We start from the raw sequence: 12,887 nt of genomic DNA, 5'->3' as shown, positions 1-12,887 counted from the left end.
GTTAAAAACGTTAAATTATAGACCAAATATATGGGATTAAAATCAGTTTTGATAAATACATGATTTCTATGTTCACAGGAAATCATCAGTCTGTATTATCGATGCATAAAGTGTTCACTTCCTGGATTCATTCCGTGCAATTAAATATCTCCAGTTCGCGATTTGTTCGCTCGTTCATTTGCCACAGCAACTCATTAATAAAGCAATATTCAGCAGTAAAAATTTGCTTCTTGAAACTCGACGGCAAAAGCAGATCGATAATTCTCATTAAAATAGGGAAAATCCCATTCGATTTATCATCAAACAGTTAACAATGTTTCAACGATAATTATAACTGTTTCATTATATCTTTACAATCATTATAACACTCGCATCGTCGATGCTACAAAATTATGTGCAAAAGAACTAATGGTCGTCGTAACCACGATCATGTACAAAGTATTACGCTTAAAAACAATAACAGCCAAGTAACAATTCCAAGATTAAAAGACAAACCGCAAAAGATAACGTGTGTGATATTTTTCTAACCGCGAATCGATATACAACCGCATATGCATGAACAAATGCGTCAGATGCAATCGATCCCAAGCGACCGCGAAACTCGCACTGCACTCGCGGAGAAGGAGGCCGGCTTGCCGCACCGAGACCGCAAGTCGTTCCGTGTACATATATAGGACGAGACCGGAGGCATCAGAAGCTCACTAGCTATAGGTGGCTTAGTTGCGCGTGGGCGCTCGTCGTCAGAATTAAGGTCGGCGCGCATCGACGAGATATACCGAGCTTCCGAATGGGCCATCGCCTGGCTCGCGCAGCGGAAATCTAATTAAGGCTGGGAATGGGAAGCTGCGAACGAGACTCCTTTTTTTACTATCCTCTCTCTCTCTCTTTCTCTCTCTCTCTCTCTCTCTCTCTATCTCTCTCTCTCTCTCTCTCTCTCTCTCTCTCTCTCTCTCTCTCTCTCTCTCTCTCTCTGTTACTCGTCGTCCTCTCGAGGGGCCGAGTGAGTTTTTTCTCTGCCCAGTCGAGACGCTACTCAGACGCCGCGAGCGAATCGCAATAAGCACCCTCGACACGTTCGCGCGCTTCGACGTTGCTGAGGGAGTACAATGAGAGAGCAAAAGAGACCGAGGGAAGAAGGCTTAAAAGGGAGCTGCTGCTGGATGACTCGCCGATAGAGGCTAAATAAAGAGAGAGAAAGAGCGGCCGAAATGGATGGATATTAATTTAATTACCAGACGATGATATAGTGATTTTTGGAGAACAGAGTAAATAGAGACGCGTTGTTTGGGGACAAGAGTCCACTGAGCACACAAATGCTTTGTGATAAGTACAGGCGCAGAAGTGGGTTCTCGTAAATGCGCGATATTGATTTCGTGGGATGAGGTCCTATACATAAGCGATGTTTCATATTCTTCCTACTCTATATTTTCGAATATGGGTTCATGGAACTAGATAAACTCTGATTGAAATTTTTTTACGTGCTTTTTGTCAGTATTCGCTCAACGGTTAACGTTTCTAGAGAGTTTCCGCTGTATTTTAATTGAAAAAGGTTCAAATCCAAACACCAGTTTTAAATTTCTACAATTCAAAACCAGAGGAAATCGCGTCAAAATGTTCACTTCTCAGTAAATACATTCAAAAATATTCAATGGAATATTCACCGAATTCATCCCCGAGTAAACGCACTTATGATAGATTTTATGCTTTTCGACAAATGTGAAGTGCGCGCAAAAACAAGGTCGGAGAGAAAAGAGCACAGAAATGGGAAGATAAAGGGTGAGTGCGTATTTGGATGTATAAGAGTTCATTCGATCGAAGATATGTAAATCGATCCAAGCGCTGCAGGCTTCTCGAGGCGGCGTGACGTCTATACTGCTTTTAGTCGTCACGAGAACTGGTCGCGAGAGAACCAGAGTAACTTTACTTTACCTGGAAATGTGTAAATCTTGATTTTGATAGCGCCATTTTAAACTTTTTAACGATTCAATCAGCTATTTATTATTTACTACTATATCAATGTGATTTTTCCCAATGAGATGTAATTGCTATGTTTCTTTGCTCATTGTTCGGTATGTACACTGAGAAAAATTTGACAGTAAAAATTACTATCTCGGATAATAATTTGGTAACAGACTCGGAAGCTAGTAATTTTTACTATCTTTTATAGTAAAATTCACTATAAGAGATTAATTTTTACTATCTCAGATAGTAAAAATTGTTACAGCTTTCAAAAAACTGAATTTTTTAATTTTTACTACATAAGATTGTAAAATGTACTATAAAATGTGGGAAAAATTATAATATTTTCAGTCGGTAAGGTTTGAATTTAATTTTTTTTTCTGCGGTAATCAGTATTTTAGTTGACATTTTACGTTTATTTTATTATAATGAGTTTCTATGTCTATTGATTTAACTTTATTATTTACTAATCGTCGTTAATTTTTATTAACTTTAGTTCGTACGTCAATTAGTACATCAGCTAGATCTGAAATTTTGTACGTAACAGATCTGTTTAGGTAAATGGTCAGCGCACTCGACTCTCATGCCGGAGCTCCAGGTTCGATTCCCGTCGCCGCACAAAAAAATTAATCTCATTCTTTCTTCCAAGCATCATAATAATAATCAATAAAAATAATAAATAATAAAGTAATAACAGCGCGAAGTACCTAAGAAGTGTAAAATATAGAACTAAGCGAAATTGAAATTAAATTTTTAAAAATTCGATTTCATCAAAATTTACTATCTTTGGATAGTAAAATCTAATATCTTAAAAGTCTGTTACCAATTTATTATGAAAAGCAGTAAAAATTACTATCCCAAATAGTAATTTCTACTATCAAATTTTTCTTAGTTTAGTTGCTTTTCAAAATCATTTCTTTTCTCGTATGAATGATTATTTTCGATAAAGGACCTCTTTCTAAGAAATGAAGACAATTTTTCAAATTTCTTATCGTGTTTTGTTTACACCTAGTGACGACTAAACAAGTATTAAGTATAAACATTTTTGGGGTTAGAAATTATTCTGTTCTCTCTAAATGTACAAGAGTGTCTAATAGAGTCAAATATCACTCTTTTGGGAACATAAAACAGAGCCAGTCGGAATAGAGTTAAAAGTAACTTTCTTCAAGAGTGATTCATGTCACTTAAATCTATGAGTGACATGATATTTCCACTAATACTACAATCCTAACCTAAAAATAATTAAAAATGTATGTTTATTATCACGCTGCAAGTAACTTTTAGAAAAGATAAATTTTCAAAAATTTAATTTCTTTTACTATTATATTTTAGATTCATTATTTATTAACTCATTATTTAATTTATTGTTCGTATTATTATTAATTTATTATTCATGCATTTATATTATTATTACCTAATGTATGATTTAGTATAGAGAATTATGGAAATTAAAATTTTTTGACGGCGACGAAATTTGGACCTCCAGCTTGACAGTACAGACTTTCGGATCGAATATATCAACTACTTTACGTATTAACTAAAGTTAATATAAACAATAATTAATAAATAAAATTAGCTATACTTGCATAATGTAACTAAACATCTGATTATTAGATAAATCAATTTATACCTTTTAAATTTGCATTATTTTCCGTGCGACATCACTCCAAAATCGAGTGATTCAGAACAGGAAAATTTTATCACTCGATTACTTTTAGTCATTTTGTGACTCTATAGCTAGAGTGATAGAAAATCACTCTATACGAGTAATTTAAATCATGTTATGACTCAAACTTAAGTGATCTTACTGATCACTTCTTTTTAGAGTGAAACAATCACTCTTGGAAATTTAGAGAGATAGAAATCGCACGGCGTTTCTTAAGTAACGGAGTTTGAAGATATAAAACAAATTTAGAAGGCTGATAAGGGAAACGAGTGTCTTCGCGCCGCCTATCTTCGCTAGTAGATACTAGAGAGGCTGAAAGTTTGACAGATGGGGTAATAAGACCAGCACAAAACTGTTTTGTTTAATGGCTATACTCCTTATGCATTTTTATTAGAAATCGCCAACGCACTTCGAAACAAAGTGAAAGTATTAATAGTTACACTTTTTTGTAAAGGAGCTGTAGAAGTACATTAGTTATTTTACTAATGACAGATGGATATAAAAATGAGGTGATTGACCGTTTATTATTATAAAAGCGTTTTTCTTAAGAAAATCTCAATTCATTAACTGTCTATAACTCCAGCTGTAGCTGTAACTAAAGTAGGTCAGCACTTTCTCGATGAAAATTAATTATTCACAGCAGCTCGTGCGAGTTAAGTTTGAATTCATTTGGATATAAACAAGCTCGAAATCTCGAGCCGCACTTCAATCAGTTTGTAATTCAGAGCACGCAAAAATGTACGACGATCACTCGATACTCGCGTCAGACGAGAAAAAAAAATAGTAATCGAATGTACTTGGAGTAATGAAATTCGGTTGTCTCTCGAGTGGCTTTGGCGCCCACTGCAGCGTGTCTCGAGATTTCCTCGTAAGCTCGTGCTCGGCTGTCTTGTCCGGGTGGCGTTAATGTTGAATTAAAATCCAATCTCCGGAAAGCGCGCGAGATCCGACTGCAAGTTGCATGTGCGCGCGTGCTGTGTAAGTGTACCACTGTATATAGCTGCGCGCTAGGCAGTCTGGGGAAAAGAAAGGGACGGGTGAACGACGCGTAAGGCGGAAAATAAGAGATGAATTCGGACCGAGCGATGCGCGAAAAGAGGAAAATCAAGGTAAGGCTCTGTCTTCTCTCGGCTGTATCGCAGGAAGCACCGAGCAGAAATGAAAAATGAGTATTAGAGTTGATGAAAAAGCAAATAGGACGGATGCTCGTACGAGTTGACCTATGCGCTGTGCAGTCTAGTTGCGCTTGCATCATGCATAAAATAGAGCGAACGCATTTGCATTTTACACACGATTGTGTCGGTGTTTCCAATTCGATCTCGATAACAATTGCTGCTATATATAGTTGACAAATAAATTCGGTGTTTCGAAATTTCGATGTGTACGATTGTTTATTATCCGGAGGAAGCGTATACTTGAGTGTTTCTCTGGGCTTATTGAATCATCTTATTTGGGGAGAGTAATTGGTATCGTTAAATGGAAAGCAAAGTTTTGGCTCTGATCGATCAGAGCTGCCAGAAAACAAACACCAACGGTTTTTTCGACTGTTTGCCCAAGACGCCCGGAAATGGAATAACGGAAAACAAACTGCGGATCGATTATCGCGTGAAGGCCAGTACTCGGGCGATTGCCAGAGCTTTATAAGTTTGAACAGCAGTTCGGTAAACGTCAGCTCTGAAGGTACGGATAATGATGCGCATACCGAAAAATATTGGTCTTTTAATTACCTTGCAAAAGCTTTATCGGTAATTAATAACTGCGGTCGATCGAGTATTATTAGAAATTTTAATTCTTATTGCATGGTTTCGATGAACAATTGATGGATGCCACATGATACTGTGGATTTTATGGTTGCATGCACTTTTCCACATTCAACGAGCTATTAGTTATTAATATCGCTTGTATACAGAATCAAAATCCACTGTCGTTGTAAGTAATACTCGGAATAATGTTTGGTTTCATTTGATACCTATGTCATTAGTGTGCTATAATTAATACCTGATAAACATCACTACAAAATTAAAAGTCAGTGCGACGTTTGATATCGCGAATACGTTTACACATCGAACATTTTGTAAACAAGTAATATATGTCAATATTGCCCGAGGGCACTACTCCTATACTATTTTTTTTTTTTTTATTTATTAAGCTTACCCAAGTCCAATTGTAGGACTTATATCGCAATACAGTTTATACAACATTAGATCAATACAAATCAACGAAAGAATAACAGTATTTTTATTTAATTTTTGTTGTGCTTAGACGACCGCAGCTTATTCATATTTTTAAATCGCATTCTTCTAAGAAATCGCAAATAATATTTATGGCCCTTACGTCAAGGGTAAACAAGAATAACTTAATCGTAAATGGCGGGAATTGATTTAACTTTTTTAGTTTCGTAATTAATTTTTGTCTTTGCAAATCGTAATTAGGACAGTTTTTCGTAGCCACAATCACATTTTGGATCTGTTAGTATATGTATACGGTACAAGGATGCCGCTAAATTATAATGATTAGATCTACATCTATTGATTGTGACGATATCTTTTCTGGAGAGATTTTTATTATGAAACCAAGGTTTGCTTTTTTCTGAATTATAAATTGTAAAGTACTCAATTCCTTTTTTTGTCCTTGTTTTTTAATAAGATTAGTCGTGTTTACAGACGCTGCTTTTTTATTGTTTCGAAGAGATCAGTGTATGGTATACGTTGGTAGTTTACATAGCTTTTATTTGTAGCTTTTTTGGCTTTAAGAACGGCAGATTCGTTTTCTTCGATTCCCGCGTGCGCTGGAATCCAATAAAATTTTAACTTGTTGTTTGTATTTTGTTCAGTAATTGAATTAAATTTACTCTTAATTTGTAGAATGAAAGGATTTGTAAGGGTATTACTGTAAGAAGATTTGAGAGTTTCCAACGCACTTAGAGAATCGGAGAAAATAATTATATTACTATCCATGTGTGTCATTGCAATGTCCATTGCTTGATTAATCGCAATACACTCGGCCGTAAAAACGGAGGTAGCACCGAGGCTACTTTTACATATATAAATTTTTCAATTCGGAACTGTACATGCTGACCCCACGTATGGGTTTCCTAGTATCTTGCTACCGTCGGTATAAATATCCAGAATCTTGTGTTTTTCAAGGAATGATTTCAGTATTACATTTGGATTTTTTTCCTTAGCCAATTTTTGTCCTAAGCTTTTGTTGAAAGGAATTGAGGTAATATTTGTGTTATAATCATGAGTATATATAACGAAATTGTCGTGGGTGTCAATTAGGTCTATATACTCTGTCATATTTTCGATACAGCGAGTAAGGATTCTTTTTTTTTCTGTTTCTCGTGGAGTGGTGGCTTAGGTACAGTAGTTGGTTATACGTAAGGTTATTTTTATTCGATAGGGTTTTTAGAATATATTTATTACCTAGAAATTTCGCTCGTTCTTGTATTAGAGGCAATTTAGATTCTGCTAACAAGATATTAGTGGGTGTGCTCTTTCTATAGCCTAGAGCCGATCTTATTGCTGCGTACTGTATTTGTTCTAATTTTTTTGCGTATTTTTCGGTGTTGGGGAAATACAAAAAGCAGCCATATTCCAATAAAGAACGCACGTAACTTTTATACAGTATGAGAAGAGTTTCTGGGTCTGAGCCCCACCAAGTACCGCATAAGAATTTTATCATATTCATTGCTTTGTTGCACCTTGTTTGAATCATATCGATGTGAGCAGAAAAAGTTAGCTTGTAATCGAACAAGATACCCAAAAAGCGCGTATATTCTTTAGATTTTATTTCGTAGTTTTGAATAAAAATTTTTGTAGATCCCGGTAGAATATTGTTGTTGTTGAAATGTATTAATGCTGTTTTTTGGGGAGCTAGCTCGAGTCCTAAATTAGCTAAATTACATTGAATGATGTTAATTGATTTTTCGATGACCTTTACACATTCATCAAGGGGAGTGACATTTGAGTAAATAGCAGTGTCATCTGCAAATTGCGAAATAGTCACGGTTTTAGGTAAATTTTTGCCGATGTCGGCTACATATATAAGGTAAAAGAGAGGGCTTAGTACATCTCCTTGTGGGACCCCTTTGCAAACTTTAGTAATTTCATGCCCGTCAATGTTTGTATGTAGGTATCGTTCGTAGGTCAGGAATTTGGTAAATTTGATTACTTGGTCTGAGCATTTAATACTAGCTAATTTATTTAACAGTAAGTCGCTTAAGACATTATTAAAGGCGCCAGAGACATCGAGAAACGCTGCAAGTACATCATTTTTTTTACTTAATGCTTTATCAACATAGAGAGTTAAATTGGCCAAATTGTCTTCGCACGATCTACCTCTGCGAAAGCCAGACTGCTGTACTGGGATTAAATTGTTCGTTTCTGTTAAGGAAAATTCCTCGACATTGTATCTAGAATATTCGACGACTGGCGCAAGCGCTTAAGCGAGTATGTATAATGTATATATGAAGGTGTGTATAGATATGTAAACATGAATGTTTTTCTGGATGATAGGCTCGGCGCGAGCATCAAGCGACACGATAGGCAGTTCTAGTCTGGCCCTCGATATATATGGACGGGTGATATTTTCGGAAGCCCTCGAGTTTGTTAGACTAAGAGGTGGAGAGTGCTTTGTTGAGGTCATCTCTCTTGTTACTACAATAAACTCTATTATAACTACACTGCGCCTATTTTACATTTTACTCTGCTCCTATGATCCTTAACAGGTTATGGGCCCAGGAGCGTACTAGAGTAATAGTGCAAGTGTGAAAAGTGATAACATTGATTGTATTAAATTTAAGTATACCGCAAAACGAAGCGAAGACAATCAACATGGCAACAGCGAATGAATCACCGATACACCTCAACAAACTCGATGGCACAAACTATCAATTATAGAAATTCCAAATGCGCGTAACACTAATGGCTAATGGCGTATTTGAAGTAGTCGACGGAACCACCGAGAAGCCAGCAGATTTAACGAATACCGATGGTAAGAAATGGATTGCAGACAACGCAAAGGCTATGTGCTTATTGGCAGGCTCTATGATGCCGCTTCAGCTTGAAAATTGTATTACTAGCGATACTGCCCACGAGATGTGGATGAAGGTCAAGCTCATTCACGAGCAAAAATCCGAAGCCAATAAAGCGAGCTTGCTCCAGAAGTTTTATTCATGTCGAATGGAGCCAACCGAGTCGATTGTGCAATTTTCCACGAAAGTGATGAATATGGCTCGAATGTTAGAAGACTTAGAAGAAAAAGTATCGGAGCTTGGAATCGTTGCTAAAATCCTGGGCAGCTTACCAACGAAATATAATAATTTTGTGACAGAATGGGACAGTGTCGATGCCAAGGATCAAACCCTAAATAAGCTCCAGGAGCGATTAATTAAAGAAGAAAAACGTCTTAGCGAAATTGAAGAAGAAGCGAGCGCGTTTATAGTTAATACGAAGCCTAATATTTATGAAAAACAAAGATTCGGTGAACGAACGACGAGATCACACGATAACAGAACATACCAAGGAAGAAAGACAACAACAGGACTAACATGTTATTATTGTCACTTCGCGAGAAACTGTCCCAAGAAGAAGAGAAGCTATCATAAAGGTAAACAAAACTCCGAATCAAACGCGGTCGCCCTTGTAGCGACGATTAATGATAGACAGTTATATAACGACGCTGCGAACCAGCGAGAAATTGCTAGAATATTAAAGCTTGATAGCACGGACGTTTGGCTGACCGACAGTTGCGCCTCAAGACATTTAACTTATCGAAGAGATTGGTTGCAAGATTTTTCGGTATGCAGCGGCGAAAGCGTGACTCTCGGGGACAACGAAGAGTGTAAAATTGGATGCAAAGGAACAATTTTTATTGAAAAGCTTGTCGATGGCGAATGGATCTCTGGAAAAATCGTAGACGTGCTCTATGTTCCACGTTTGCGAAAAAATCTTGTTTCGGTCGGGGTATGTACATCGAAAGGATACCGAGTTAGCTTCAAAAAAAAAGTGGAGTTTTTCTTTGAAGGTATCAAGGTCGCACAAGGTATTAAGCAGGGGAATGAAATATATCGGATGCTGTTTCGAGTGGTCGAGCGACCTGAAGCAAATGTATCTACAGTCAGCCTGCAACGGTTACATGAGCGCTGTGGCCACGTCAATGAAAAAACGCTGTTAAGTATGGTAAAAACGGGCGTTGTAAAGGGTGTTGATGTCAAAGCAGAATTGATTTTCTCGTGCGACTCATGCAAGATTGGAAAGTCGCACCTACACCCATATAAGAAGGACCAGGAGCATCGTAAATGGCTGCCGGGTGAACTGTTTCATTCCGACGTGTGCGGTCCGATGAGCGTAACATCACTAGGAGGTGCGAGGTATTTTCTAACTTTTATTGACCACGCTTCTAACACAGAACGGTATCTTTCCTCAAACACAAGGCGGATGTCTATGATCGATTTAAAGCATTTGAACGTCAAGTTAACACGAAGTTCAATCGTCCAATGAAAGTTCTGAAAGCGACAATGGCACCGAGTATTGTAACAGATCGATGAGAAAATTGTTGGAAGATAAAGGTATTAAGTACGAAACGTCTGCGCCCTCACGCCGCAGCAAAATGGGAAGTCTGCACGCGCCAATAGGACCATTGTAGAAAGCGTACGGACAATGATGCTCAGAGCGAACGCACCGAGATTTCTATGGGCTGAAGCAATCAATACAGCCGTGTACCTGTTAAATAGAGCAACCTCAGACAAGGAATCAAACTGTACGCCTTTCGAGGCTTGGACCGGACAAAAACCCGATTACAGCCATCTGAAAGTATTCGGATCTTCAGCCTACGTGCACATACAAAAAATGTTTCGTAAGAAAATGGACGCAAAAGCATTCAAGGCAACCTTCGTTGGCTACGAAGGAGATTCCAGGAATTATAGGTTCTATAATCCGGCAACCAAGAAAGTAATTCAGTCAAGAGAGGCGGATTTCCTTGAAGATCGTGTCGGAGAAGCATCAGAAGATGTGGTCGATTCAGCAACTATTTGGAAGCATAAAGGTCAACCTTGGGAAATGGAACGGGAGGAAGCTGTTGAGAGAGACTCTCCAGCACCACCATCTCCAATTCCAGAACCGCGGTCGTCACCACCACCTCGAAGAATCGCGGACCATGCGCCAAGGCCAGTAGCGTCGCCACCACCGGAGGTCGAGCCAGTACCCGCTAAAACGACGAAAGCAGCCAACTCCAACGATCGCCAGCTGAGGGACCGGAGCAACATCAAAAAACCAAGCAAGTATCAAGCTAATATAATCGAGTATAATGATCCACAGACCTATCAGGAGGCAATCACGGGACCCGATGCTGTGCGATGGAAAGCAGCAATTAATGACGAACTACAGGCGCATGCTAAAAACGGCACATGGGAGCTGGTACCAAAGCCTACCGGTCACAGCATAATCGATTCGAAATGGGTCCTGAAGTATCAGGCAGCGAAGGCCGGTAAAAAGAGTCGCTGTAAAGTGCGCCTCTGTGCTCGAGGTTTTGGACAGGAGTATGGCAAAAATTACCAGGAAACTTTTGCCCCGGTAGTTAGATATGACGCCTTGCGAATGCTGCTTGCTATTGCTAATCAAGAAGATTACGAGATTGTCCAATTCGACGTAAAAACGGCCTTGTTGCACGGTGTTTTAGAAGACGAGGTATATGTATATGGCCATTCCGGAGGGACTAAATATAAGAGGCGAAGTTGACGATGTGGTATGTAAGTTAAAAAAGGCCTTGTATGGCCTAAAACAAGCTTCCAGATGTTGGAATATTACCTTTAAAAATTGTATGTTAGACCTAAACTTTAAACCGTGTGACTCAGAAAAATCTATATTTGTAAGCGAGAAAAATAGCGAGCTTGTATATGTTATATTATTTGTCGACGATGGTCTCGTTATGGCCAAACAAAGTAATGTATCGACTAATATAATTAGTGCGCTAAAAGAAAGATTTGAAATTACTGTGTGCGAACCGCGTACATTTGTCGGTATGCAGATTGAACGCGATCGGGCTAATCGAACCATGTTTCTTCATCAGTCAGAGTATGCGTGGAAAATTTTGAAGCGCTTCAACATGCTGGACGCCAAAACAGTATGTACCCCTGTAGAGAAGGGAATAGATCTGAACTCGATGAAACAACATGATTCTGAGACAGTGAAATTGCCTTACCGAGAATTAATTGGCTCTTTAATGTTTCTATGTACGGTCACGCGTTTTGACATGATGTACGGAGTAAATTTATTTAGTCGTTTCTTAGATAATTATACGATTGCACATTGAACAGCAGCGAAGCGCATTTTGCAATATCTTAGAGGTACAGTCAATCACGGTATACTGTTCAAAAACAGCGGGAGTAATCACGAATTAATTGGGTTTTGTGATTCGGATTACGCGAATTTTGTGATAAATATTAAAGCGATTGATGTCTCGGAAAGCGGGAGTGTTAAGGAAAATTCCTCGACATTGTATCTAGAATATTCGACGACTGGCACAAGCGCTTAAGCTAGTATGTATAATGTATTTATGAAGGTGTGTATAGATATGTAAACATGAATGTTTTTCTGGACGATAGGCTCGGCGCGAGCATCAAGCGACACGATAGGCAGTTCTAGTCTGGCCCTCGATATATATGGACGGGTGATATTTTCGAAAGCCCTCGAGTATGTTAGACTAAGAGGTGGAGAGTGCTTTGTTGAGGTCATCTCTCTTGTTACTACAATAAACTCTATTATAACTACACTGCGCCTATTTTACATTTTACTCTGCTCCTATAATCCTTAACAGTTTCAATCCAGTATTCCAGCCTAGCTTTGAGCATTCTTTCAAAAGTTTTACATAAGCACGAGGTCAATGCAATTGGTCTTACGCCATTACCATCCGGCTTGTCAATAAAATGAATTGCCGAGTCCTTCCAGGCATTTTGAAAATCACTCTTTACATACATTTCGTTAAAAATGTCGAGGAGCAGTAATTTATAAGTTTCGGGTAGGTTTTGTAGGCACTCGTAATCTAGTCCATCTAAACCCGGGGATGCGTTCTTTTTGCCTGAATTTAAGCTTAAATTAAATTCGGCCAAAGAAAAGTAATTGTCAAAGAATTCATTTTTTTCACAAGCCGGAGAGTAGTTATAATCATAATTTACCCAAGGGGGTGCAATTTTGTTTAAGCATTTTTCGGATTTCTCTTTGAAAGAATCTTCATCTGTTAAGCTGTTACGTTTTGTCGTAAC

At 38.2% G+C, this 12,887-nt stretch overlaps 1 protein-coding gene across 3 annotated transcripts in view; it reads left to right on the top strand.

The window, feature by feature from the left end:
* LOC100118809 (alpha-mannosidase 2) overlaps positions 1-12,887 on the top strand; it is a 258,498-nt gene that overhangs the window by 128,083 nt on the left and 117,528 nt on the right. The gene's annotated exons all lie outside the window — the stretch shown is intronic.

The sequence above is a fragment of the Nasonia vitripennis genome, chromosome 1 (genome assembly GCF_009193385.2).
Source record: "Nasonia vitripennis strain AsymCx chromosome 1, Nvit_psr_1.1, whole genome shotgun sequence".
NCBI classification, from domain to species: Eukaryota; Metazoa; Arthropoda; class Insecta; order Hymenoptera; family Pteromalidae; genus Nasonia; species Nasonia vitripennis.
The sequence above is the reverse complement of the archived record's forward strand: the minus strand, read 5'-3'. Positions and strand labels throughout refer to the sequence as shown.